General features: G+C 60.1%; 1 protein-coding gene and 1 long non-coding RNA gene across 3 annotated transcripts in view; one reads left to right on the top strand and one right to left on the bottom strand.

Moving 5' to 3' along the window:
• Nucleotides 1-25,062, top strand: part of BANP (BTG3 associated nuclear protein) — a 304,623-nt gene that overhangs the window by 177,760 nt on the left and 101,801 nt on the right. The gene's annotated exons all lie outside the window — the stretch shown is intronic.
• Nucleotides 15,725-24,370, bottom strand: LOC102900731. Of its 2 annotated transcripts, none has more exons than XR_002738504.2 (2): nt 21,830-24,370; nt 15,725-21,610 (listed from the first exon to the last, which is right to left on the bottom strand). It is a non-coding gene; the product is annotated as an uncharacterized LOC102900731 (long non-coding RNA). The 2 variants fall into 2 exon arrangements; XR_002738505.2 differs by having other exon boundaries at nt 21,693-24,370.

Genomic DNA, 25,062 nt, shown 5'->3' on the forward strand with positions numbered 1-25,062 from the left:
GGCCCGCGCACCGCCAACCTGGCGGGCAGGGATGGAAAGAATGACTCCGTCCTTTCACGGAGAGGGACGATGATCTCAGGTGAGGGGCCGGGATTTGGAACCAGATGTCCTTGGTAACAAAGACTCGGGGAAAACGTGGCCCCGGCGGTGTTTCCAGGGCGGCCGCTTCACCCCTGCTTTCCCCCGGGCCCGGCAGCCGCAGGAGGCGTTTCTTCCCTGCGCGGGGCTGGCCCGGCCTCCAGGCTTCCCGAATCGCTCCAGGCGGCCGGCCGGGGGCTGCCGCCAAGAACCCCCCACCCCACGGGCCTCCCCGGCAGTTTCCCAAAGGCCCGGCGTTCGGAATCCTTCCCGCCAGAATGTTCCGTGCTCCTGCTGGGTTCTGCGGGCCGCCTCCTGGCGCGAAGTGGGCGCCGTGTCGTGTCACGCGGGGACCTCGTGCAGCTGGCTCAGGGAGGACCCGCTCGCCGCTGCTTCGCACGCTCCAGGAACCTCGTCGGTGCCACGTCCGACTTCCTGTGCGAGATCCCGACGAGGGTTACTCTTCCGTCTCAGCGGTGGCTCACGGGGCGGCCGTCCCTTGTCCCCGTGGTCCCCCACCACTCCCACCGAGAGCCGGTGCTGTACCCTCGGGGGCGGGCAGTGCCCGTCTCTCAGGGGCTCCCGAGGCCTCAAAACCACACCGGGCAGACCCTCTCGGGAGCCAAAACTGCCACGGCGGGTAGGCGCTGCCGGGAGAGGCTGATTTGGTCCACCGCGGGGCCGGCGAAGCGATGCCCGGGCCCTCCCTCTGGGCCGCCCTCCTCTACCGGAGCCCCCCCCCAGTGCTGCTGCAGAGGTCTTGTCCGCCCCCGCCTTCTGAGACACCGCCCCCTCCAGCCCCTACGTTGTATCCCCTGGTTCTCTGTCGTCACGAGGCGACTGTGCATCCCCACGAGGGCAGGGACGGCCAGCCTGGTCACCGCGGAGCGCCGGCAGCCGTGGGCACTCGCGGGGCCTTGCCGAAAGCTGGTCAGGGTGAGGTCCGGCCCCTTGGACCCAGGTCTTCCCGCTCATTCTCCCTCTCTCCCTCCGCCAGCACCGACTTTTCTCGCATCTCCCTCGCCTGCTTAGAGAGGCGCCTGGCTCCTCCTGCCTCCAGGATAACACGCAAGACTTCCTGTTGTCTCTCCCCCAGCCTGTCTCCATCCCTGGGAGCCAGTCCTGCCGCACGTCCAGGGGTTTTGTCCCCCACTCCCCTGCAGGTGCCCCCCTCCTGCCCTGCCCGGAGGAGGACCCCAGAGCCAGCATCCTGGTCCCTGGTCCCTGGTCCTCAGACCGCCTCGGGCGGCATGGGCTGGAGCCGAGGGAGAGGACGCCTCGCGGGGGCACCGCGGCTGCGGGGATCTGTGGGAAGGAGGGGGACGGCACCGCCTGCACGTGCCCGGCAGTGCCTGGCCTTCGGGGTGGCCCTGGGCGGGCCATCCTCGTCGTCCTGGCACGTGGAGGGGGCATGGGCTTGTCCACGCCTGTGCCCGGAGCCCCCGGTGGACAGGCGTGCTCAGTGTGCTGCTGGGCCCTCGCACGAGGAGGACCGGAGGACCGTCTGGATGGCCGTGGAATCACGGCGGGGACCGGGGGAGGGCCGGGGGGGGGAGAGCAGTGTGTGGGGGGAAGCAGCAGGGGCCCGTGGTGGGAAGAGCAGCGGGGAGAGGGTAGGGCTGGGAGAGGGAGTGTGGCGGGGGGGGGGGGGGAGACGGGGGTGGGGGGGGAGAGGGGTGCGGGGGGAGGGACCTGGGGGGGTGGGTAAGGCCTGGGGAGGGGGTGGGGGAATGGGGGGGGATGCGGGGGGAGGGAGCGCGGTGGGTGGGGGGCGGGGGAGGGAGCACGGCTTCCCCCCACGTGACTCTGGCGCCCAGAACCGCTTCTGAAGTGGGAGCAGCCGCTGAGGCTGTGTCAGGACTTCGATATCCTTCGAACTAGAGCTGTGTTTTGTCAAAACCTCTAAATATTTAACCTAACGGGCTTATCATAATTTAAAGTTATTTGCCATATTCTAGGGGAGGTTCTAAGTTTCCTCTTGTGCAAGAGCTTTGTCTTCGTAGACACGCAGCCAGTGGGCTCCGTGCCGTGTCGCGGGTGGTGGGGGCCGGGCTGTTGTCCCCTGGAGCCAGGACGGCCCCCCTTTCCCCCCCCCAGCCCCTGTGTGATGGTGGAGGGGCCGTGCCCCTGGGGTTCTGCCCCCACTGTGGCCTGGGCCACCTTGGGTAACACGTTTTCCTTCTTTGTGACTCAGTTTCCTCAAGTGTGCCTTCTTGGTGTTTCCCGCATCCGACGTGGATGGTTTTACGTGGCAGCCTCCAGACGCCTTAGATCCCATAGAGAGGGACTCAGGTTCCGTTCTTTCTAGCACCGCGTTTGTGACCAGGCGCGAGTCTCGGTGGGGTGTTGACTAGTTTTCTTAGCACTCCCTCGTCTCCCTTTTAGACAAACACAACAAACATCAGGCCCCAAGACTGGTGGGCAGGAGAATCCAGCTAGAACGTAAGGATGTTAAAAGTGGATTTATATTTTTAAAGATTTTTGTAATGTTTGTTTTTTGAGAGAGAGAGAGAGAGAGAGAGACAGAGCGCAAGCGGGGGAGGAACAGAGAGGGAGGAAGACACAGAATGTGAAGCAGGCTCCCGGCTCCGAGCTGTCAGCACAGAGCCCGAAGTGGGGCTTGAACCCACCAACTGTGAGATCGTGACCTGAGCCAAAGTCAGATGCTTAACTGACTGAGCCCCCCAGGCGCCCCAAAAATGAATTGATTTTTAAGGCCCGGAGCCTGCTGCCCTGCCAGCCTCTGGTTCCCTGACACCGTGCTGTCCCCCTGAGCACCGGGGACGTGGCTGAGGGACGCACGGAGCCCGCAGGCCGCCAGCCGACAGGGGCAGTGGGGAGCATGGGAAGTAGAAGGGCTCTTGTTGATTCGACTTAAAAGTTCCACAGTGAAGGTACAGTGATTTATTTTTGCATTGATGACACCAGTTCAGGTGTTGGTGGAGCACGCATCGGGGTGAAGACAGTATTTGTGCTAAACTGAGCGTCCGCGGGCAGAAATCCGCATGGGATGGGCACGCTGCCCATCGGCGGTGATCATGTGGGACCTTCTCATAGTCCCGCGGGCAGCCCAGGTGGTCACAGTGTGTCCCTATTCGTCCAGTAACTGGACCACAAAACCTGTGTGGTGAAGGCTGGATTAAAAGACAAAACCCCACAGGCGGTCCAGGCTTCTGTCTTCGACCTGACATCAGTCTCGCATCAAAGAGGCCCAGCGCCGCATAGCATTGCTTCGTAAATGAGTCCTTTACGTTTTGGTTGCATTTTATTCCAATCCACCGGAAACGTCAAAGTTTTCCACGAATGTAGCGCCAGAAAGCTGCCCTTCCGTGGAGCTTTCGGCGCGGCTCAGTTATCGCCGAGAAAGCGTGCTCACGGAAGGCGCCGGAATGCTTTTCCGAAAAGGAAGGGGGGCTGCAGACGGAGGCCGGCCGGGTGAGCCCCGCGCCCTGACGCCACTTTGGAAGGATCTTCTGACGAAGGCCACATTCACACCGGATGCATTTATGTTCTGTACCCAACTGGAGTGTAACAGACACAGTCTAGACTTCAAAGCATTTGAATTTGGTGAAACATTCAGAAGGATCCGCAGGACAACTTGTTTGACGAGTTTGGGTCTATAAAATATTTGCTGCCCGGTTCTCTGCATGCAGAACAGACTCGCTGCCCACCCTGACGTCCAGACGTCTCGCGTGGAGAAGGCAGCCTGCGTCCCCTGTGCGCCATCAGTATCGTGTTCCCTTTGGTTTTCCGTGCTCCTTAAGAATACACGTTACCTTCCTTGTTTTTGTATTCATTATTAACTTAATCCAACTGTCTGAAGATATTTGTGCCTACTCTCTGCCGGATTTTGTAGCTTCATAAGCCCCGAGTATAGTAAAGGTGTAGTAATGTAAGACTCTTTAAAGTTGGGGGCACCTGGGTGACTCAGTCGATTAAACATCCGTCTCTTGGTTTTGGCTCAGGTCACGATCTCACGGTTCGTGAGTTCGAGTCCCACATCAGGCTCCATGCTATCAGTGCAGAGCCTGCTTGGGATTCCCTCTCTCTCTCCCTCTCTCTCTCTCTCTCTCTCTGGCCCTTCCCCGCTTTTACTCTCTCTCTCAAAACACATAAACTTTAAAAAAAGAAGTTGTATGGATGATGAATGGGGGGATGGATGGATGGACAGGTGGACGTATGTGCAAATGGATGTTGGATGGATGGATGGATGGATGGATGGATGGATGGATAGGTGTTTGGATGAGTGGATGGATGGATGGATGGCCAGATGGATGGATGGGGGATGGATGGATGGATGGATAATTGACGGGATGGGTGGGTGGATGAATGGGCAGATCAATGGATAGAGTGTGGATTACACTTGGTCATTCATAAGACCGTCACTGATACTTTGGTTGTGAGTTTTGTTTCTTTCTGAGTCTGAAGCACATTATCCTGGTTCATTACAACACAATCTCCCTGTTGACCAGATCTTTTTACGCTGTGTCATAGCTCTGTGAGTTCCTGGTCATCAGAGTAAGTAGGTGAGAAACCAGGACTAGACTAAGTTAGTATAAATCTTGCAAACCGTTGGTGGAGTTTGGGTTTCCAGATGGTGGTGTTCAGAATCTGTTTTTGATTGGATGGTGCACTTTCCCATTAGAGGTTGTGACTGGCCAAGGACCCCTTCGGTGAGGCAGGGTCACGTTCTGCACCAGGTGTGGTTTCCAGGTGGCTGGCAGATGGGATCCACGGTACCTATGGTCCCGAGGGAGGGTAGAACCAACGTGGACCAGGACCTTGTGTCACGGAGCAATCCGGGACCATACCCATCCACTGAAATCCTGCCCATGGGAGGAACTCCCCCAAGAGGCCACCCACCGCCTCTCCTTTTAGAACACACCTCCGCCTGCTCTGAGCTCTCCCAGCCCTTGGCTCACACTGCCCCCAGGTGACCATGGCTTGTCTTCTACATCCTGGTCCCTACGAGCCTGCGGCTTGCCGTTCCCTGATGCTCCTTGAAAGTAATCGGATGCGGGGGTCGCTGCCAGGATCTGCTGCCCTCTCCTGTCTCCTGCTTCCGTGAGGTGCTTATTCAGGAGGCCGACGTTCAGAAGCTTCAGAAGGTCAAGGCTTTGAGCTGTCTGACTGAGTCAGGTCTCAGCCAGATTCCTGGTGTTTGGAGGGGAAACGGCTGCTAAGAATCGCGGGTGCTGCGGAGTGCCGCCGCGTGCGAACCCTAGAAGGGGCACGATCACCACTCTTCAGTTTCAGTTGGGGGACCCGAGGCATAGAGAGGTGAGGAAGCCGACCCACGGCCCACAGCTGGTTCATGGCACGATCAGGGTCCAGAGCAGACGGGCCGGGCCGCCCGCGGGCCTGTGTTCCCTTTTCCAGCATTTTATTGTAAAAAGTCCAACACACAGGAGAGTTAAAACAACCTTGCGGCGACCACCCACATGCCCACATCTCATTCCACCGTTCACGTGAACTGCATTCACGTCGTCCGTCTCCATCCGTCTCTCGTCCCTCTGTCCATCCGTGAATCCTTTTTTTTTTGGTGTGCTTTTCAAAAAGCATTTGCTGACACTGGTAGGTTTCACCCCAAACCCTTGAGCTCACGTTTCACCAACTGGAGTTCGATATTCATGTTTTTGCGTGAAATTTCCATGCCATGAAATACACGCACCTTAGGTTTACTCTTTGCCGAGTTTCAACAAAAGCAAACGCCTATGGAACCCGTCCCCATATCAAGACTTGGAACCGTCCCATCAACAGTCTCCATACTTCTTAATAAGTCTACCCCCCGTCCCTCGGGGGAACCACAGCCCTGGTGTTTTCATCATAGATTAGTTCTGCTTGTTCCGGAACTCTACATAAACCAGAGTCAGCATTTTTAACCGCTAGTCCACACCGCCATGTGATGAGGGGTTTTCCAAGGGCTGGCTGTGGGGGACCGACAGATCTTTCCTTTCTCTGAGCGTCAGCCGGGGTTCTCCTCGCTTCTCCGGCGAAGCGGAACCAACAGGACATCTACTGTCTGTCTATCCCTGTCTGTCCGTCATCTATCCATGTTATCTCTCTCTCTCTTGCTATCTACCTACGAAGCACCTCTCTCTTTTTATCGTCTGTCGACATCTGTCTGTCTCCTTTCCCTGCAGGGAGAGAGAGATTGATTTTTATTTTTTTGAGATGTATCTTAATTTTAACGACCGTGGGCTGGCAAGTCTGAAATCTGTAGGGCGGGTCAACAGGCCGGAGACGCTGGCTAGATGTCTGCTACAGTCACGAGGCAGAATTGTTTCTTCTCTGGGAAAGCTCCGTTTTTGCTCCTCAGAACATCAACTGGTTGGAGGAGGCCCTCCCACCGTGGGAAGACTGACCCCTGTTACTCAGAGCCAGCTGACCACACGCTCCCCGAATCTACCGAGTACCTTCGTGGTAACGTCGCCTCTGGCGTCTGGCCAAACGGCTGGGCACCCCGGCTTCCCCAGCTGACACGTGAAATTGACCTTCACGCTGGCTGTGGGAAGGCGGGGTCCCCACGCGGAGGCGGGACCTCAGCGGCCGTCAGGGGGAGCCCGAGCGGGCCGGGCTGCTGACAGCACAGCTGTCGTGCCCCGAGAAGGTTCTGTGCGCCGCTCTCCGCAATGAGGATGACGCACTCCTCCCCATAGATGATCTGATCGTGTTTTAATGAGAATAATATTTGCTGCGAGGAAGGATGAATCCAGCCATGTTTTTATGTCAGCCAGATGTCTTCAACTATTTACCCCCTCCCAGGATTAGGAGTCTGGCAAAACCTGTAATGCAGCCGCCCCCGCTCCCCCCCCAAGGTCCCTTCCCCCGGCCCCGCCACCCCCCTTACCGTCAAGCCCATGGGTGTTTCCAGGGAAATGTGGGCCACGTGTAGCTGATTCATTTACACGTTGCTCATCAAAATACAGCTTTGTCAGAGCTAATTGGCGGCCGGGTAGCCTTTCAAGTCCTTTTTGTAAGTCTCTCACCATCCCTGTCGTTTCGGCCAAGTGTTACCAGAGCCCCTGTCCGAAGCTCAGAAGCTCTGGCATCTGAGCGGGCACCAAACTTGGCCGAACGTTTGCTGCTGATTTTTGGCGGAGCAGAGCCCGCAGCTGGGAAAGACGAGACTCCGGGCGTAGTTAACTGTTTTCTCCCCTTAACGTTTCTCAGGCTCACAGCACGCTCTGGGCGGAGCGTGCGGGACCCAGCCGCCGCTGTGACAGGTAGGGCTCTGCCCCTGGGTCCCGGGCCGCTCTGGGATGGCTCCGCGTGTGACCGAGTTGCCTCGCGCGGGTCTCTCTTTGACAGGCTGTTGGCTTTCGCCAGAGAACGGGGCAGGGAAGTCGTGTCTGTTTCTTCGCTCTGGAGCTTAGCTCGCTCTTTGACGTGCTCCCTCAGTCCCTTTCCGTGAACACCTGCTGGGTGACGCGCTCTGGAGACAGGGCTGGGCGGCAGCCGTGACAGCGGCTCGTGAGCGTCCCTCCGGAGGGACCGACCCGGGGTGCGGAGGCCCCGCGCGGCCTGAGAGGGAAGCGCCGGGCGGGGGAGGGGGGTGGAGACACGGTGTGCTGACACCATCGTGTGGGAGGAGGGACAGGAGGTGGGGGAGGTCACGCACGTCCCCGCTGCGTGAGGGAGCTTGAGATGTCGACCGGGCTGGGCCGGTGTCAGACTGGGTCCAGTTTTGCTGCTGTTTCAGTCCAGTTCGCAGGGAGGTGATAGACTCCGGTAGAACTCGGGTCTGCGACCTGCCACGTGTGCACGCGGTGTAACCCTCCCGGCCAGCGCGCCACCCGCCCTCCGCGGTCTGCTCCTCCCTCCCGCCAGACCCCCGCAGCCCCTGCTGGATCCCCGCGACCCCTGGTGCACTCCACAAGACCCCCACAGACCCCGCCCTCCCCCCCGCGTGACCCCTGCAGTCCCCGCCAGATCCCCAGGACTCCTGATACACCCCCGCAGACCCCACCGACCCCCACAGACCCGCCACACTTCACCGCCTCACACAGGTCCTGCTGGCCCCAGCGCCTCCATCCGATTTCTGGCACCGGAGGTCAGCGCTCCCTTTTCCGGAACGTCACTGAGGTGCAGGGACCCACGACGGGACCCCGCGCGGCTGTGTCCCCTCCCGCCACCCTGCGTCTGAGGGTCTGCTCCCTTTGCGGCCGATGGCACTCCCCGATGCGGACACCCGGTGCTGGCTTGTCCACCCGGGTGGGGGGGGGGCTGCTGGCCGGGTCCACTTCTGCACCGTCAAGCATGGAGCCCCTGGGAGCCCTTGTGCCGGCCGGGTGGGCCTCGGACCCCCGGCTCCCCGTGTGGTCACGTTACGGACCGCTGCCAGACGTCTTCCGAGGTGGCTGCAACGTGAGGCTCGGCCACGCGGGACAGGTGGAGCCCCGGCGCCCGGCGGCCTCCGGTTCTGCGGGGTCAGCGTCGCTGACCTGGGCCATCCTGGCGGGTGTGCCGTGGTCCCTCCCGGGGGCTCGGATTGGCGCTTCTCTCACGACTAACATGTTGAGCATCTTTCCGTGGGCTCCACCAGCGGCCTCTTTATTACAGGTGCGGAGGGGGGAGCGTTGGGCCGGGGGCCGGCGGGGGGCCGAGCCTGGATCTCGGCTGCCGACTCGCTGTGTGACCTCGGGCAAGTTCCTCGGCCTCCCTGAGCCTCACCTCCCGCAGCTGTTTGCGTCGGGGCTGCTGTGAGGCCGAGTAGCGGGTGGCAAAGCACTTGCCCGTTGGTTGCGAGGTCGTTGTGCGGTCGTGGGCCGCGAGGCGCTGCGCCGGAGTCTCGCTGTCACTCCCCCTGCCTCGGTTCTGCCGCTGGACGTGGCGACGCCCCCTTCCTTACTCACGTCCCCGTCACAGTCACGGCGGCAAAGTCGACTGTGTTGACTTCGACTGTGGCTGTGGAAATTTGGGTAGCAGGCTGCTCTCACGTACAGGTCTGTTTTGTTTCCTGGGGCAAGGGGGTGGGGGGAATTGATACACGAGGGTCCGTTCTTTCTGGAAGTCTGTTCCCCATCAGGATACTCCAGTTCTCACCCCCCCCCACCAGCTTCCCTGCCGCCAACCCCCCCCCACCCCCCCGGCACACACACTGGCCTGGGCAACACAGGCAAGACCACGTTCCGACTTTCTTAGGCCATGAGCCTTGGGACCATCCTGGACACCCCTCCGTCCCGCCCACATTCCGGCGTCAGCAGGTCCTGTGGCTCCGCTTTCAGGGTGGGTCCAGCACCCCAACAATGAGGGTGACCGCCTCATCGCACGCACTCGGGCGGTCCCTCCTCTCCCACCTGGCCCGATGCCGTGACTCGCGAATGGGTCTGTCCGGTCCCCCTGCCCGGGCCTGCAGTCCGTTCTCCAGAGAGCGGGCGGCCAGAGGTCTCCCGTGTCCCTCGTCCCCAACCCCGTCCACACCCCTCCCGCCTGTGACCTTCTGCCCAGGCCACCCCCACCGGCTCCGTCAAAGGCCTCCTCCTCAGACCCCCGCTGCCCTCGGCATCCCCCACCTGCTTTGTTCGCCTCACGGCACGGGCGGGCAGCTGACAGGTTGTGCCCGTGTTTCGGGTCTGTCCTGCCTCTCAGGTGTCGACCCCGTGCCGTGGGGGTTCCCTGCCCTCGTTCCCTGCCCGTCCAGGCCCCCTGTGCTTGATGTGCGCAGGGCCCGGGGCACCTGTTGAGGGAGCACGCTGGGAATGGCCTTGTGGATCCCCCCGGACTTGGTGACGGTAACGGCCGAGAGCTGTGGGGCTCCTCTCGCGAAGATCAGGCTCAGGAGGTAAATTACTTTTCCGGAACCACCGAGGAGTCGGGAAGTGGTTCCCGCAGGTCACGTTCATCCAGTCACGGCAGGGCGTATGTGGGTCGTTCTTGAGCGCGGGGGTGTGGGAAGAAGGTATTAAGTCCGGATCTCTGAATACACCGGGGCCTGCCAACGGGCCCCTCAGGAAGGCGTGCACACAGGAGGCAGCTGTTGCACACACGCCTCCCAGACATCAGCCTCTGCGGTCCTTGCTCTTGGGTTGACGGTTTTTCTGGAGTGTCCCCCGCCCACGTTCCAGCTGAGGATGAGGAAGAGGGCGAGCCGGGCCCCAAACCCCAGCAGGGAGTGGGGGAGAGGCGTGTGTGGTCTTGGGGCCCGGCATGCAGCCTGCAGTAACGGGTGATCGACTGACTGATGGGCTGAGGCGGCTGGCGCTCGCCTTGCGTTGTGCCCTGGATCCCCGTCAGAACGGAACCCCTGCCTGCGCCAGGCCAGAGAAGGGCCCCTGACCCCACGCTCCCGCTGCTGGGGATTCTTGGGCTCTTCACTCCCTAAGCTACCGGAAGGTTCTCTTTCTGAACCAGCATTTTCCCAGCAGCGCCCCCCAACACGGCCGTACGCACAGAAGTTGCAGGCTCCTAGGCTTTGCTCTTGGCCGTGCGGACCCTCCACCCTCTCAGCCTGTGCGGTCACCTTCCATCTGAAGGCGCCTCCTCCGCCGGTCCCTCTGGGTTTGCCCCTTCTGTTCCTTTGCTCGCATCTCGGTTTTGCTCAGGGGCAGAGAGAAGTGGCACACGTGGTCGGTCAGATTTAACCAGAGCTGTAGACTTGTTTCCAAAGTTTCCAATTCTATCTGAGAGAAGCTCAGTTAGTCATTATTATGACTTTAACGCCTCTCAAACAATTGCTGGTCTCTTTCTTAATGAAGGAAGAGGAAGCCGCAGGAAGCAGGGGTATCTAACTGGAATTTACGCATAGTGTGTCGTTTTCATTGTATTTGTCTTCGTGGATTCCTTGGTTTGTTTTTTTTTTTAAAGCAAATGATACTGATTCCCCATTGGTAGTAGTGACAAAAATTTCTCTTTAAGATAAATTTAGATGTTTCGGAAAGAAGTTGATTTTGAGGAAACACGGTAAGGGAAGAAGGAGGTAGGTATTATCGAGATTTGGCAAATGTCATCGGAGGGGTACATAAATGATTGGTGTTTGGGAAACCCTCAAATAGCAGGAGATGCTCTGAGCTACTGCTGGGCAGTCCTGAACTCCAACCCTGGCTTCCCCTGTCATGGTGGTGGACCCCACCACCCATTACGGATCATTCGGGGAATTCGGTATGATGTCGATACGGATTCCTTACCTGGGAGCACCTAGAGGGGTGTGGAACACGTTTTGGAGATCGCTGTCCTAGGAGCTCGGTGACAAGTACCCGTCCCTAACTGTGCCACCCCGGCCCCCGCCCACCTGGCACACCCAGCAGCCCCCAAGGCAGAGACCTGCCATTAATTCCTCCAGGCTTACGATAGCTGCTTCCAACATACGTACCGAATGGTGGTACCAACAGCCTTAACCCCTGTCGCCAGGCACGGTATCTCCATCATCTCCAATCAATATTGTCCTCAAACGTCAGCCTGGGGAAAATGCTCAGAGTCTGTGGTTAAATAAGGGCGTTGCAGAGAGTTTATAAATTGCCGTAAAGTCCACAGCTGCCCTACCTTGGGGAGAAATGCCCTTTATCCGGAAATTGTGTCCTTTTCGTTATTTGATGAAATGATCGTGTTAGCAGGGGGTAATAGATTTTTAGGGTTTGTAGTTAAAATGTGGAAATAACAAATTATCAACCTGACATTAAACCAAAAAACTCGTCTGAAAACTTTACTGCTTTGGGGACATCTGATTCTGGCCAGTCTGGAGCAACGGGAACAGGCTTACTTGCCACTACATTTTCACCCAGAAAATGGGGTGAGGTCGACAGAGCACGGCCTCACACATCGGGAGGCGAATGATGTGAGGAGGGAAGCACACAAGGGTCCCGTGACTGCACCAGCCCCTCAGGAGGGAAATGAAATAGAGGCGGCAGGCTCACCAAGTGGGGAGACTGGAGTTCGGGGAGGCCAAATCAGCAAGAACTGAGGGCAGGGGACCGGGGGCCTGTAGAGGGACTCCACAGCGTTGTGCCGAGCGCTGAGCGCACATGTGTGGGGAGGAGGCGCCCGGAGGGGCAGGCAGAACAATCCTGGGAGCTCGCGCAGGACTGGCTAGTTTGTGTTTCCGGCAGGCAGAGTGGGAAGGACCTTCTAAGACGCTGGCCTTGGGCGGATTCTCAGAAGAGTACTCTCTGCATGATGGTGGTAAATTAGCTCTCACCGAAGTCTGCTCTGGACCCACCCTAACAGCATTTAAAAGCAGATCTCAGGAGGATATGACCGACTCCAAACAACTGGACTGCACACCTGAGTAAAATCCATCACTCTTTAAAAGATCACAACAAAAGCCGGAAAGCAACCGCGGACACGGGCGATGTCTGGCATTCAATCAAAAATAACCAGGCATGGAAAAAAAAGCAGAAAGTTAAGACCCATAATCAGGGAGAACATGAACCGACAGAAAGAGACCCAGAAGCAGCAGAGGTGATGGAATTAACAGACAAGGTTAATACAGCTGTTGGAACTATGCCCCGCATGTTCAGGAAGGAAGAGAAATACGTAACGAGAAATGAAAGATATAAAAAAGTTACAAATGGGACTCTAAGAGATGAAAACTTAATATTCGAAATGAAAAATGTGCCGGATGGGACTCACAGCAGATAAACACCGTGGAATTAAAGATCAGTGGGTTTGAAGCTATAAAAATGATCCAAAACAAACCAGAGAGAAAAAAGACTGAAAAACAAAATAACAGAAGCCTGGTGCCCCGTGGGGTAATATCCAGTCCTCCAGCCCATGTGTAACTGGGGTTCTGGAAAGAGGAGAGAGAGAAGCAGGGACAGAGAATGTTTTGAAAAAATAATGGCCAGAAATTTTTTTAATTTACTGGAAACCATAAACCCACAGATCTAACGAGCAAAATAAACCCCTTGTAGAATAAACATTGAGAAAGCACATGAAGGCACATTATAAACAAATTCCTGAAGCCCGGTGATAAAGCAGAAACAGCCAGAAGCGGCTGATAAAAACAGCACTGTGGATGCCCGAGCAGAGCTGTGAGGGACAGCAGACCTCTTGCCAGGAACCATGCCACCCGGAACACGATGGGGCGACGTCTTCAGTGTGTTAAAAAGGGGGGAAACTGTCAACTAAGATTTCACTGCCCAGTAAAAATGTGGTTCAGAATTGGAGACAAAGCGAACACCGTTCAGACGAGCAAAACCCGGTAGAATTCATTGTCAGCGTATCCACCCGATAAGAAACGTGAGAGGCGTTCTTCCCGCGGAAGAATGATCCCCCATGGAAACAGCCCCACACACAGTAATTGCACAGGTGACCGGAAAATGTGGTTTTCTCGTTTTTCTATCTCTTGAAATGATAATTTGCTGTCCAAAGCAGAAATAATACCAACGCATTTTGGGGTTCACATTCTACATGGAAGTACCATCCCCGATGATAACAGCGCGAGGGACGGGAGGGAGACATGGGAGTGTGTTGTCCTCAAACCGTGTGTGACGAGGCGTAACAAGATGTGGAGGCAAACTGTGATGCGTTTCACACGTCCGTCGTAACCTCCAGAGCACCCACTGAAAATAAAACGTGAAGGCGTAGCTGATAAGCCCATGGTGCGGAGAAAGGAGAATCATTAAAATACGTCCCTCGGTGAACCCACAAGAAGCCATGACCGTGGGAGCAAGAAAACAAGGAAGGGACAGGAGAACAGAAGCCAGATCACGGGGACGGTTTTAAAGCGGCTCGCACCGATAATTACATTAGTGTCAACCGTCTCACGCTCAGAGCGGACACAGACCGCGAGACGGGACAACGTGGGGACCCCAAGGAAGCTCTGCCTGCGAGACGTGTGGCTTCACTAGGAGGGCACACGTAGGTTGGAAAAGACAAACCATCTAAACCAACCAGCACGAAGCTGGAGGGGCTGTGTCAGTGCCGGAGTAGATGTCGCATCAAGGAAAGTTTCCAGGGATAAAGAAGTCGATTCTCGGCATAAAGGGGCCCATTTGCATAGAAGACACGAATGCTAAACGTGTGGGTCCTTAGTAACAGCTTCAAGTGTGAAAAGGAAGCCTCAAGAGCGTTGTGGGGAGACAGGGAGAAATGCACGTTTTTAGCCAGAGCCTTCTACACGTGTGCCCTGCAGGGTCGTAGCCGGGGGTGGGGGGGCGTCCACAGCCAGGGCAGGTGGGGAGGTACCAGGAAGAACACGGAAGTGGCTCGTGCGGCGGTGGGGCCGACCAAGCAAGCCTGACGGCAGGGGTGCAGGCACAGGTACAGCCAGCACTGGTATTCGTAGGAAGACAGTCTTCTTTCCCCGCAGAAGCGTCGGCCTGCCTTTCAGAGTCCTCCGACGGGGTCCGGCGGGCCCACGCAGGCTCCTCCCCCTTATGTGAAGCCAGCTAATTAGGGACTCAGTCCCATCTGCAAACCCCCTTCCCAGCAGCGCCTAGACACGCGTCTGGCCGCCCGACTCGGGCTGTCGCCCAGCACAGCCAGCACAGCAGCCCTGGCCCAGCAGCTAGAGGACAGGCGGACAGAAGATCGGTGACGACACAGGAGACTCAAAACACGTTACCAATTAACTGTACCCAGCTGGCACCCCTAGAACATTCCAGCGCACGGCAGAGCGCACATGGAGCGTTCATCCGGATGGGCCGTATTCCGGACCATAAACCAGATCCCAATGAATGGAAGATTCGAACCATACAAACTGTGTTTTCCGACCAAGGGGGTTAATTGCAGAGAGGTCAGGAGACTTCTCCAAGACCAGGTCGCTAATAAGAGAGGAGACCAGGGTTTGGACACAGGCTTTCTTCCCACTTCCTGTGCCCCTGGCTCCGGGTGAGCGAGCAGGTCTGTGCCCCGGGGATGGGACCCGGCTGGCACCGGGCGGCACCCGTGTCTTGTAAAATGCTCCACGTTGCTGGTGACCGTGTGTTATTGGTGCCAGGCTGCGCAGTCGGTCGTCGAGCTCAGCGTCACACACGTCGTCAGAAGGGCCTCACGGGCTCCACCCCGGGTGCGTTTGTCTTTGCAGACAGACCCCCGGCATGCACTGACGTCTTGGGAGTTTCTTTGGAGGACCCAGAGAGGCGGCGGGGACAGCGTGATGGATTGGAGCTGGCTGGGGACCCTGTGTCCCTCCTGGAGGTCCAGAGGCACCCCCCAGACACTGCCAGAGTCGTCTCCGACGGAACGCGGGGTGGGGAGGCGGTGGCCGCCTGGGCCGGCGTGGAAGCCTTCACGAGCCACCTCCTCCCCCGTGAGATAACGGAAGAGGTCCTGCTCCAAGATGTCTTGACCTCGGAGCTCTAGCTGAGATGTGAAGGTGGGGACTCTTTCCCTGTTATCACTGAGTCTTTGTCCCTTGGCAGGCTTCCGGGCTGCCTGTGGTAGGTAGTTCTGGGCCCCGTCCGTGCAAGCACAATCCCATCATCCACCAAAACTCAAATGACCCAGCACATCGTCTCGCTTACTCATCTGCTTTTGTGGCAAGTTCGGGTAAAAAAGCGGCTGTGAAAAAAGACAATTAAATCCAAACCAGATGTTGCACGAAACACGTATGTGAACCCTAGATGACGAAGCGATGTGCCCCAGAAGCCGCGGCGGGACGGGGACGTGGCCGTGGCCGTTCACGCATGGCACGCTGCCCTGAGGTCCGGCGCCAGGACCGCGTGAGCTTTTCCGAGGCCGCAGAAATCCCGAAGCCGAGGCGATGTACTTATCTGCTGATTGGCAGGTGATAATGCTTTATTGGAGCACAGACATTTCCGGAGTAATTTATCCCTTCACTCATCTGGTTGGGAAGGGGGAGCGCTGCGGGGAGAGGGGGACGTGGAAGCGGGTTAAGGGGGCCGAGGTCGAACTCGTTTGCCAAACTACACAACTACAACGAAACGCTGCATTAATCACCACAAATTAAGACACTGTTTACCGAGGGTTGGAGGGGTCCATCGCTTAGTAACTGTGGGGTTTCCTGTGTCCCTCCTGACCCCCCTCCCAGCCCCCGCTGCCCGCTGGCAAGCCGGCGTGTTTTTCTTGCCACGCGAGTCCGCTGGAATCGGGACTCGGGTTCTCTTGGGAGCAGCGTGTTCTGCGGTTACTCTGAGCGGGGACGGGGCGTCGGTTCTCCATCGCGGTGCTGAGCGTCCCCAGCGCGGCCACGGGGACGCCCCAGGGAACCCCGCTCCTCTGGCCGACAGCCCCTGCGTGGGGCCTGGGGGCCTGTCTTCTGCTGCGCGAGGTTCTGTCTGTGTGGGCTGCAGCCCAGCGAGGTTCTGACCACGGTGGCCCCGACTTCTGAAAGCCCCCCCACCCGGCCTGTAACGGGCCCACGGATTCCACGGTATGTCCGCTTTCCTGGGAGGTTGGTGACTTTCCGATCCTTATTCCAGTGACCACCCGCCCGCCCACCCCGTTCTGCAAGACGCGGAGCTGGGGAAGGGCGGGGGCCCTGCCCACAAGGGGTGCACAGGCGGGAAGGTTTGGGGGGGCCCTGGTAGCAGGGGCTCCGGGAAGCTGTGGGGTGGGGAGCAGCGCACTGCAGGACGGGGGTCCCCAAGGGGCTGGGATGCAAGGGCTGCGTCTCGTGGACCCCGGCCCAGGCGACCGGCCGTCCCTCCCCAAGGACACCAACGTACAACAGGACGGCCCTCAGTTCGCCACCGGAGCGTGGCGCCTGCTTTGGACTCTGTGTGTCTCTTTGTCTGCTCCTTCCCAGCTTGCACTGTGTCTCTCAGAAATAAATAAATGTTAAAAAAAAAAAAATTTGAAAAAAGAAAGTAACAGGACAGAAAAATTGCGGCCTGAACACAGCATATGAAGTGGCTGTCAGACGGGGATTACCAGACGGGGGGACGGACGTTTTGCGGCCCAAGCATCGTTCTGCAGGGAGGCGTCACAGCTGCACGTGCACCGGCCCCACACCTGAGGCCTGAAGCTCCTGTCCGCCAGCTGTCGCGAGGCGGGGGGCAGGCAGCCCGGGGGCAGCAGGGTCCCGGCACAGCACCGTCCACGCGGACCTGCCAGACATCCACGGGACCGTCCTCTCCAAATCAGCGGAACGTGCCTTTTTTACAAGTGGGCACGGAACATCCGCCAACGGGCCACGTTCTGGGTCATAAAACAAATCTCAGCGAGTTTCAAAGAAATGAAATTCTGTGGCACGTGTTCCGTGGCCACAGCAGAGTCAGAGTGGAAATCCGGAGTATCTCCACCCACCCCGAAGGCTGCCCGGGACCCCGCCTTGTCCCACTGTAATGGCGCAGCGGAGGACGGAAGCCGCGAGAAGCCACAGGCGGGCGAGGGCCCGGTGGTGGGCCCACAAAGAGTGGCCGAGTGGCAGAGAGGGTCTGAGTGGAGGCGTCAGTATTTTGCCGCAGAGGCTGGGACAGACGGAGGCTGCAAGTCAGTGTGTCTGTGCCCCAGTCCTGTGTGGACAGGGCGGGGGGGGGCATCTGTGGGGGGCCATGTGCGGGTCAGGTGGCCGTCCTTCCTGCCCGCGGGAGGGAGAGCCCACATCGCCTGCATCGACTCTGCGCCTCTGCTCCCCATCCTGGCTTCCCCGGGGCCCTTCTGGGTGGCTCCGTGGCCCCGTGGGTCCCCTGCCCGGCACCAGATCTCCCAGGGACACGGGGCGGGTGCCGCTGACTGATAAGTAGCACCTCGCGGGCTGCCTGCCGCTGGAAAACCTTCTGGAAAGTGGGAGGAACCAGCTATTTAACATATTATTTCTGCCATGTCCCCAAAGATGCAGCCAAGGAGAAAGCTATTTTAGCAAGAGACTGGAAAGAAAAAGGCCATTTTTCTTGGCCGCGTGGTCTCCGTTTCCTCTGCTTCTGGCGATGGGTCTGTTTTCTCTCTCCTCGCTACGGAACGGCAGCACCGCCTGCGTCCGCCGACCCGTGGTCCTCCTGCCTCGGGCTGTGGGCGGTTGAGGTCGCCTCCGAAGCTTCCAGTAAAGCAGGCCTGCTCCGCGGTGACCCGGGGGGCGCGTGCGTGGGCCGTCCCGTCACGAGAGTGCCGGACCCTGGTCAGGAAGCACGCGCTGCTCACGGGCTTATTCAGGGGACACGGCCTCTCTCAGCCCCGTGGCTCCTGCCTGCCTCGGGCCGGGCTCGTGCGGAGACACGCGTGCACGTTTACGTGTGCGTGCACACGCGCGCACGGGCTCGCGGAAACATTCGCCCGCTCTGACCCACGCATACACGCGCTCGCGGGTGGCGGCCTGGGGAAAATGGGAGAAACGTCCTAAACGCTCAGATTAGCCATCACCCGCCACCAGTGGATGCCGTTGGTAATCGTTTCTGCGTATTCCTCATAAAACCGGATTCGAGAAGGGGGTGCGGCCTGGCCCAGTGGCCTTCCTTCTGGGACGAGCTCCCAACCCCAGGCCGCAGCGTTCAAGCGTGTCTTTTTCCAGTGGGACGCTGGATTTGTTAGAGGGTCTAGATCAGGTCCTGTCGATGGGTCTCCACGGTTGGCCTTTTTCCCCCCTTATAAGTCGGCCGGTAACGGGAGGCCATCCCCGTAGCCAGAAGCCTCTGGACACCAGAGCTGCTCCCCCCGAGCCGGAGGATCTGGGCCGGCTACCCCTGCAGGCTCCCTCGCGGTGATGTGTTCAGGGGAAGGTGAGCCAGACTTGTAGCCGGAGAGTTGTCTTTGGCCCAGCGTCCTCACGAAGCATTTAGCCTTTTCTCCGAGAGACCAGCTGGGGCGAGGAGTCAGAAGACATCCCTAAAGATAAGTGCCAGCCGCGGTCCCCCCAGAAGGCCGCAGGGGCCCCCTTCCTCCTCACAGAAGTCCGCTCCGCCCAAGAGGCACCGGCTGCTGCCGGAATGTGCCAGCCGGGGCCCTGCCGCATGTGCTCAAGCCTCTTTGTGTGGGAAAAGTGTATGCAAAGTAAAATAAACAGGGCTGCGTTTGGGCTGGGGGCTGCCGCCTGTGATTGAGTCAGGGTGGGTCCCAGACCGGCCGCTGCAAGACAGACCCTCGGGGAGACGCTGGACTCCGGACACTCGGCTCGACTCCCCGCTGCGGGGGGGGGGGGGGTTCTGGGGGCGGTGGGGTGTGGAGGTGCCCCGGCCAGAGGCGGGAGCCCGTGGGAGTCCGGCCTGCCGGTCCCGGGATGCGATCGCTGGGAGGGCCAGGTGGGCTTGGCCCAGACGGGCCCTCCGAGCCGGGAGCCTCGGCTCTCGGCGGGGTCCCCGGAAGCCCGGCAGCGGCCTCCGCGCCCGCTCCCTGGGGGGACGCCGAGCCTGCCCCGACGCGTGGCTGCGGTCTTGTGTTCAGCCTGGGAACGCGCGTGTCAGCGCAGGAAGGACGATCCCCGAGTCTCCTCGGTGCAGCACCACCGTGTCTCTGTGATTAGGACGGTGCTGGGTGATGCCTCACTCTGTGGGACGACGCTGTCTGCGGTAACGTGTTCCCACCAAGGAACCGGCCACGCCGTCCCCCACCCCGCGTTCATTTAGGGGATTTGGGACCCGGAGAAGGCCCTGTAAATTGAATCTCAGAAATGCTGAGAGCATCCCAAATGTGGTTTATAGAAACAGGCTGAAGTGGTCCAACTCAACGCCAGACTGCCTGCATTTTCTTACATCTGTGAAATCAAAACCAGACAGAATGCTTTATTAGAACGCAGTGCCTGATGCTATTTTTTTCCCATGGCGAATATAATCGGCCCCAACTTTTTTGTTTCTCTGCGTGTTTATCTTGGAGGGTCTCGAGTCCCGTGATGGATCCTTCCTCCTCCTCCAGAGCCACTGCCCAGCCCTTTCTCCCCGGCGGGGTCTGGGGAGGGGCCTGGCAGGCAAGCGGGGAGGGGGCCTGACCCCGACCCCCCCCGCAGAGATCACGGCCTCCACCCTGCACCCGCCCCCCGCGGCCTCTCTCACACAGGCCCCTGGCTCCTGGGCTCGCCCTTCTTCCTTCCGGGACCCGGCCCACTGGGGAATCTGGTCTGGCCCTGAGCGGATTCATGCTCCCTGTTTCCAAGCAAAGCCTGCTGTCCACCCTGCCCGGAGCGCCCTCCCTTCCTGCCCTGGGGGCTCCCACTCATCCTCCCCCACCCCGAGCCGCTCCCTCCCCCGAGCTCCCGTGACACTTTGCACATCCTGTGATTGTAGCATCCACATCGCGGGTGGCCGTCTGTTGTCTGTCTAGCGTGGACCTGGGACGCTTCAGCTGTCGTCCTGAGGGCCGGCTCCCGGGGGCGCCTGAGCTGCCGTGTTGAGGATTCACGGAGCGTGTGACTCAGCAGGACAGGACATTCTTGTTTAATGATGTCATCGTGTGCAAGGGAAGAGGACATAGTCCAGACCCTGCGATGCTCAAAGTCGCTAGAGCATCCGAATCCGCTGGAGGGCTCGTTGAGCCTGGACTGGCGGCCCCTCTCCCCAAGCTTCTGCTTCCAGAGTTCTGGCTGGGATCCCAGGGGTTGTCAGTCCTGCTGGTCCCCAGGCTGGGGGGCACTGACCTGCGTCCCAGGCCGGCAGCCTCGGCGTCCCCTGGGGCCCTGCTAGAAAGGCAGAGCCTCACCCTGCATACGAATCTGATTTTAGAGACCCCTCGGGGGGCTGCTGTGTGTGTCAGAGGTGAGGAAACACCGGTTTCGACCCTGAGCTCCCTCGTGCGGGAATCGCATACTGTTCATCCTGTGCCCTCTGCACGCGGAGGCCCCTCACACACACGTGTCGACTGAATGCTCGGTAAGCCGGTGTCCCCCGACTTTCCCTTCGTTCCCAAGTTGTGTATGAAGTGTCCCCGCCGCGGGGAAGACGCTCTGTCAGAGATACTGGGAGGACCCTGCTTACGGCTTGCGCGTGTTCAAGGACACGTAGCTTCAGCAAACACACGCAGGCCTTTCTCGGGCCTTCCCGAGGGCGGTTCGGCCACCGTCATTTCTGAGGACAACAAAAATCTGAATGCCCTTCCCCAACTAGTGCCAGAGGGAAGAGCTAGAAAGATAAACTCGGCCACGTTTGGGGGCCCGGACCCAGCAGCAGAGGGGCCCAGAGGCCTCGGGCGCCACGGTGTTTCTTTCCGGTTGAGTCTCTCGTGGAGCCACCTGGCCGCCATCAGGGAGGGATGTTGGGACCTGTGGCCACGATGCCCGCACGGCTCTGGGAACCCCTCTCTGGAAAGCACTGGGTATGTTTATGCATGCAACGTGTGTTGGTCGTGCTCCTGCTGTATACGGGGCCCTGGCCGGGGTTCAGGGGACCTGCCCTTCACAGAAGGCCTTGCTCCCCGTGCTACTTGCCACTGTGGAAAAAGCCACAGGAATATTAGCCAGCCAGGATGGCACGTTCGAGAGCCCCATCTGCACCCCGTGGCTGCCCCTCCCTTTCTATCTCGTCTCCCCCTCTGATTCTTTGTGCTGGGAAGTAGGTTCTCATACGTGGGACTGCGGGCTTTGGAGCGGTGGGCGGGTGGGTCCCAATCCATATAAATAGCTAATCTGGATAAATCAGGCCCAAACCTTCCCGGTTTTCCGGGCAGAGATACTGGCAGAGATATTTTCGTGTGTTCTGGAACATTCTGAGCATCGTAGACTCACGGGAACAGGGAAAACGTTTGAAGGCTAATTTCCGATCGACGTTTTCTGGAGAAGAAAGGAGGAGTGCATGAGCACCGGCCACGCCAGGCCCAGTGCCTTCCTCTCTCCCGCCACGGCCCCTGCGCACCTGGCACCGCGCCAGGCCTCACCCTCTTCGTCACGCACTTTGTGACATTAGGGGCAGCTCGCTGGACGAAGGAAGGCGGGAAGGAGGGGGCACAGACACTGAGCTAGAGAAGTAAACTGGGGTGAGATCACACATACCCCATAATGTGCTTCTGAGATTAGTTCTTGGCCCGAGGGCAGTAGGGAGCCATTAGAGACTCTAGGCTGGGAGCAACCCAAGCACAACTGTGTGTTAGGAGCATCCCTGTCGGATGTGGTGGGGCTGAGCTGGAGGCTGAGGTGAGGCGGGTGCACAACCTGGGGGAGGGGCGCCGCTGGCTTGAACCGGGGAAGCGTGGGTCTAAATGCACACACAGGATGATCGCTAATTGCTACAAAGTCACGCTTCCCGTTGACGCAGTGGTCGTGTCGGCTTCTTGTTGCCTCTGTAACAAAGGACCACAAACCAGGTGGAAGTTTATCCTCTTGTAGCCCGGATGCCAGCAGCCCCAAATCAAGGTGCCTCCAGGAGAGGGTCCGTCCTGCCTCTCCCAGCTCCTGGGGGCTCCCGGCACCTCCTGGCTGGTGGCCGCGTCCCTCGCGTCCCTCCAGCGTCTGCCTCCGTCCCTCAAGCACACTTGTGGTCACGGTGAGGGCCCACCCCGCTGCCGGGACCCGCCGGGCAGAGCCTTGGCCACGTCGGCAGCCCCTCTGGGGTGCGGGTTGGGACGGGGTATCTCTGGGGCTGTGGCTCAGCTGGGCTCACGCGGCCGGTACTCCGTCCGTGTGCCGGCTCACCGGCAGCTGGAAGCGGCTTCCACGGTCGGTGACTCAGCGGGACCTGCCCCCGGGAGCCCGTCGGGGCCGACACCTCTGATCCTCTCAGCAGCCCGATGAAGGGCCGGGCAGCTGCACCCCTGCGCGGGCAGTGGCGGGACAGGCTCCGGGGGGCCCACGCGCCGCCCCACGTCGCCCAGCCAGAGGCGCGTCCACGCTGTGAGCGGGCCGGGGGCGGAGCGAGGCCCGGGGCTCACGGGCAGGGCAGCGGGGAGACGGGGCCGCCGGGAGGGGCGGTTGCAGAGAAGCCGGGCTACCCCTTGGCTGGGGAGGGGGGCCGGCAGAGAATCTGGGCCTCGAGCACAAACGGAAACGCTGACGGGGTGTCTGCTTCCGAGCTCAGGGGGCACGCGTGGTGGAGTGTTTCCAGCCCCGCTTCCTTCTCGAGAGGGCCCTGGCCTCGCGGCGGCAACATGGCCTCTGGAAGCTTCCGGTCCGAGCCCCAGGGGCGTGAGCCGCTTCCTCAGACGTCCCCAGCCACGCCCCGGCACCTCATCTCGTGGGCCTGACTTGGGCCACGGCCCCTGAGACCAGGTGATGGATGCTCTGACGGGCTGGGCCCCACGGCCGTTCTCGGAGCTGCCCCGATCCGCCCGACCTGAGGAGGGGACCGGGGAGGACACCCGAGGAGCCGGCACGGGCGGCCGGGGCACGTGGGGGTGCCCGGCAGGGCCACCGCCGTCTGACCAGCACGCCACTTGCAGACGGCTGCTGGCATCTATGGCCACGGCAACCACGTCCAGCGTGCACGGGGCAATGCCTCCAGTTTCACGCGAAATGAATTCGTAGAATCACACGCGTCCGGGGGAAGGGGGAGGGGAGGGAGTGTTCCCTGGGCACGTACCGCGTGGGAGGCGCCGTGTCCCCGACGGAAATCTCGCTTAATCCTCGGCGACCTTGAGAGGAGGGCGTAGTCATCCCCAGGCCCCGGTGAGGACGGTCAGCGGCAGGTGCTAGACCGGGATTTGAGTCCCGGGAACCCGCGCGAGCCTGTCAGGTGCCTCTTCTCAGTCAGAACGTCTGCGTGTCCTCGTGCGCTGCCGGGTGAGGACGTGGTCACCTCCTAGACGATCTCTCTGATGCCGTCCCTGCCCAGCACGGGAGCCAGGCGGGGCTCGAGAGCCTCTGTGGCCCTCGGGTGCTGGTGGAAGCCGTCTGGGGAGAGGGCTCCGTGGGGCTTAGCGCAGGCACTGCCTTTAAGGGGTTCTCCTGGGGGAGCGGGGTCTGGATACTTCGGGAGAGTCTGGGGGCGGGCGCCGTCTGTGGGGGATCGTCTCAGCCCTCAGTCGAGCCGTGCCCGGGGCCAAGGCCTCGTCGAAGGCGGGGCGGGTCCCCACCCTCCCACCCACCCTGATTGGCTGCTGTGGCCCCGTTTCCTTAAGCAGGGGGCGGGGGGGCCAGCAGGGCGGGGGGCAAGGCGGGTACCAGGGTCTCCACCTCCCAGATGGCGACCCCGGGCCCGGGGCTCACAGGCTCTGCAGACGGCGTGCGCGCTGCTTTTCGGAACACCCCAGCATCCCTGCGGGTCGCGGCTCCACAAAATAAACTTGCTGAGTCGTGGTCCGTTGCGTGACGCCTTCTCGCTTTGCTCCGTCGTCTTATCCAGAGATTTTGTTTCCTCCCCGCTGACGAGTGCCGGGCACAGCAGGGCCAGCACTCAGGGGCTCTGCCGGCTCCGGACGGCCCTCCTGTCACACGGTCCCTCCGCCCACGGCCCTGTGAGGCTCACCTCATTCTCGCCCCGCAGGTGACACCCCTGGGACGCCCGGGCCTCTTTCCGCCCCGGAGCCTGCGCCTGGCCCGGCGGCTGCGCGAGGCCCCAGAGACGAAGGATGGTTCGCGTTCTAACCGCTAGACAGGGGTGTGTTATCACTGAGAACAGGCGTGGACGCAAGCACGTCCCCTCCCCTCCCTCCTCTGCCCTTCCCCGCCCTGCCCTCCCTGCGGGGAGAACTGGCTGGCACCCTCGCTCCTTGGGCGGGGGGCCCTCTGGCGGGTCGCCCTCTAGCTTGTGAAACCAGTTGCTTTGGCCTCAGCGCCTCCGTGGTTGTCCAGCCCATCCTTCATCGCGTCAGGGCCCCTGGGCCGAGCGCAGGGTGTTGCTGGTGCTTTTCTGCCAAGTACAAGAGCCTCTGAGGATGGCCAAGTCGTGTGTGTCCAAGAGGGTGTCAGGGCCTGGGAGGTGATGTGGGGGCCTCTGGTGTTGCCGAGGGGGAGTGGTCAGGCCGCCGTGGCTGGTGGCTCGGCCTCAGGATACGGAGACACTTTCATGACCGGCAACCATGTCAGCTGTTGGAAAGCACGTTGCACGGATGGGGAGCAGTGAGCAAGTCTCCTGCCCAGCTACTGAAAGGGTACTTGCTTTCTCTGGGTCTTTCTCTCTACCTAATAGCTCAATGCTCCTGAGGGCTCCTGTCCTGATCTCCCTGAGGGCCCCTGTCCTGATCTCCCTGAGGGCTCCTGTCCTGATCTCCCTGAGGGCCCCTGTCCTGATCTCCCTGAGGGCCCCTGTCCTGATCTCCCTGAGGGCTCCTGTCCTGATCTCCCTGAGGGCC

The sequence above is a fragment of the Felis catus genome, chromosome E2 (genome assembly GCF_018350175.1).
Source record: "Felis catus isolate Fca126 chromosome E2, F.catus_Fca126_mat1.0, whole genome shotgun sequence".
Classification (NCBI taxonomy): Eukaryota; Metazoa; Chordata; class Mammalia; order Carnivora; family Felidae; genus Felis; species Felis catus.